General features: G+C 44.0%; 1 pseudogene; it reads left to right on the plus strand.

The window, feature by feature from the left end:
• The first annotated feature begins 452 nt into the window (after positions 1 to 452).
• On the plus strand, positions 453 to 570 carry LOC124799525 (annotated as a pseudogene).
• The last annotated feature ends 3,201 nt before the right edge of the window (positions 571 to 3,771 follow it).

Here is a 3,771-nt window from a genome sequence, read left to right on the forward strand (position 1 = left end):
TTCTACAGGATATGGAGACGAACCCTTGTACAAGCTCCAGGCAAGTGGCCCACCAACATGGCGTAAGAGAAAATATAGTTATGTGTATCTTGCATGACAACCGCTACTCTATCACCTGCAGTCCAATGGAGACCACTTTGAACATCTGTGACGTGGATGCGATGCAGCTATGTAGGCTACTGTGTTCCGGGACGATTTGTTGTCGTTGTACACACACCATCCACTTCCGGAGGCATGTTCACAGGACCTTGTCTCCTCCATTTCCTGTCAGGAATCTGCTTCTGGAATTTGTCAATTTTATTAAGGTTCACCTTGTTTACTTGAACGATCGACGCATAAAACTAAAACAGTCACATGAACACAACACAATAATGTGATAATCGCTAAGTGTTATTTTCGAATTGTTATTTATTTACCAATACTTCTTTGTGGAAGAGCTTAAGGGCTCGTGGGCCAACGGCCTTGCCGCAGTGGTAACACCGGTTCCCGTCAGATCACCGAAGTTAAGTGCTGTCGGGCTGGGCTAGCACTTGGATGGGTGACCATCCAGTCTGCCGAGCGTTGTTGGCAAGCTGGGTGCACTCAGCCCTTGTTAGGCAAACTGAGGAGCTGCTTGACTGAGAAGAAGCGGCTCCGGTCTCGGAAACTGACATACTGCCGGAAGAGCGGTGTGCTGACCATATTCCCTTCCATATCCGTATCCAGTGACGACTATGGGTTGAGGGTGACAGGGTGACACGGCGGCCGGTCAGTACCGTTTAGCGTTCATGGCCTGTTCGGGAGGAGGTTTTTTTTATTTATTTTTTTTAATATTTTTTTTTTTAGGACTCGTGGGCAGGTCGAGGAACACAATCCTGCTGTAGACAATTCGAAACCTGGCGCTGTCATAGGTTTGTGTTGCCCCACTTTGGTGCAGGAGGGGAAGACTTGAGGCAGTATACGTACTCTGAGACTAAACGTGCAGAAATCTACTATCGTCAACTACATTGCTGGCCATTAAAATTGCAATATTAGAAGACAGTAAATAACGGAATTTACACTGTGCCCAGTGTTGTTGTCACTGAGTGCATCAATGTGGTCGCATCTCTCTGTGCTTCCGGGTCAATGGAAGGCGCAACAATGACCGCCGAGGTGACACCCGTGCTCCAGCCGTCGTCGTACTGTCCGTGTGGAAGCATATCCTACAGCAAACAAGCCCACTTCCCGACTGCGTGGCGAGTCCCGCGCTGAATGGTATGTGACATGGCTGTAGGATTACGCATGGCCTGGTGAATAATACACTGTATCTGTGCACTTCTGCGCTAGACGTCTGAGGCCGTTGAGTTCCTGCATAGCATTGTGTACAGCACTAGCGAACCCACTGACGCCATATTCAGCAACAATCGAACGACAAACGGAGTCGAGTTCCGACTCGTGGTGTTACACGTTTCTCCTACTTAGACGAGACGTAACACAATCTTATCACATAAAACCAAAATTAAAGTACAATTTCTGAATGAGAAACTCGCTGCGTTTTCTTATGTACAACATGTTATGTAATGGTATGCCAGTTTGACGTTTGTTGCACGCCACATTCATGATGTTGCAGTTTACGTGGTCAGTACTGTACATACCTCTTTTGTAGTATCTTGGCATAAGGCCCAGTTTATAGGCAGGTCTGGTCAGACAGCACTTCAGAGGCGTATGCACTCTAGCCTAGTGGTGCGAGCACGCTTCTGGTCGGTGAGGAGGGCGGGGGGCGGGGAGAGGGGAGGAAGAGTAGGAAAGCTGCGCGCACGGACACAACTAGAGCAGTACAGTACTCGCCCACAACCTACGAAAAGCGGAGTGCTTAGGGAACCTTCAGCACCGGTTAGACACTGCTGCGTATGTGGAAAGCTTGCAAAGGGGTCACTCAAATCTTCATCATCTTCTTCTTTATTGCCTCTACAGGTCATTGTGAGCCTTGGCCACTTGAACAATCTCGTCTCGGTCCGTTGCTAGAGTACTCCAATTTCTGTAAGCTATTTTTCGGATATCCTAAAGGAGTCCATCCTCCCATCTGATTCTCGGCCGACCACGCCCTCTTTGTCCTCCTGGATTTCCTTGTACTATCTTTTTGGTACTTCCACGTCACTCATCCGTGCTACATGCCCAGCCTACCTCAATATGAACGATTTCACAGTTCTTCTGACAGGAGTTGTACCAGTCATGACTGTATCTTTTCCCGCAATTTCCTCTTTCATAAACTGGGCCGATGATTCTCGGAAAAAATTTTCTTTCGAATGTGTTCACAGTTTCGATGTCTTTAGCTGTTAGGGTCCAAGTTTAGGGGACATATGTGATCATGTTGCCATTGTAAATTTCTAATAAAAGGTCAAACCTTTATTTGCAGGGTTTAAATCTACTGCACTAATAAGTGTTTGTAGATGAGTAACTTAGTGGTATGGTTCAAAAGTCTTGACCTGGTTTATAGAGATCCGATAGGGTGTTAGCATGTATAGGTGACTTTCCTTCATTCTATCTTCCGAATGAGTTGAAAATCAATTTCATAACTTTAATACTTGCCTCACTGAGACTAAAGCTTAGTAAAATCGTATTTTTTTGTATCTGCAGAAAATCACAATTTCGTCTGCATTAAATTGAAACCAGTAACGTTAGGAACATCATTTTTGTCTGATTCCATAGAATTTTCTTGCCTTGAAGTTTTCTTCTTATCGCTATCTTGCGAAAACTTATAAATTTAATGCTATTTAACATTTTTCAGAAACGCAGTGACGAGATGATACATTGAAAACTAGGATTTTTTGAACGTTTCTTCATAGATGATTGGAATATATCGTTATTGGCATTGAAGCAAAACGAAACGCTTCGCCGACTTCCTGTTTACCTGAGAAACAATTACACGAATCTGGAAATCTACCAAACCAAGAAAACCAAGCGTGTTTAAAGACGTGGAAGAGTTGTATCTTAACTGGATATCAAATTACTACTAACAGCAGCAGAAATGATGTCAATAGTAATATTACTGTCAATGTCATACAACGAAACATTGCAAGCCGGCCGTTGTGGCCGTCCGGTTCTAGACGCTTCAGTCCGGAACCGCGCGGCTGCTACGGTCGCAGGTTCGAATCCTGCCTCGGGCATGGTTTTTGTGCTGTCCTTAGGTTAGTTAGGTTTAAGTGGTTCTAAGTCTAGGGGACTGATGACCTCCGATGTTAAGTCGCATAGTGCTCAGATCCATTTGAAACATTTTTGAAACATTGCATTCCCAGTGACCTTGGCTTCTCTCAGGTGGTTTAGTATTCGAGACACACTTTATTACATGCAAATGAATCTCTGTGCAATTGATAACTAGACTGACGATAAAGTTTGCAGGGCAGAACAACAAAGTTCCGTCGATAAGGCACATGTTCCAGATTTTGATTGCAGAATTGAAGAGAGTTGGCTGGAGGGAAGGAAAATCAAGACAAAAAGGAGAACAAAAGGCCCACAAAAAAGAAAGAGATCGAGTGACATAGAAGGAAAACATAATGAAGGGAAATTTTCACAAACGACCTCTAGTAGATGGCGCTGTTGAGATTAAAGCTGCCATCATTTTAAAATTTGTCTTTTTGTTATTGCTAGAACAATTGCAGTTCATCAATTGTCAGAGTAGTAATCGAAAACAATCTGTGAGAGACTCCTGCTCCGTTTTTGTGCTCAACTGATTACGCAACTCTTATGACTTCATCGAAAATGCCCTGAAAATATTCCCCCTTTTATACAAAATTTTGTTCCATAAATGAATAT

The sequence above is a fragment of the Schistocerca piceifrons genome, chromosome 5 (assembly GCF_021461385.2).
Source record: "Schistocerca piceifrons isolate TAMUIC-IGC-003096 chromosome 5, iqSchPice1.1, whole genome shotgun sequence".
Classification (NCBI taxonomy): Eukaryota; Metazoa; Arthropoda; class Insecta; order Orthoptera; family Acrididae; genus Schistocerca; species Schistocerca piceifrons.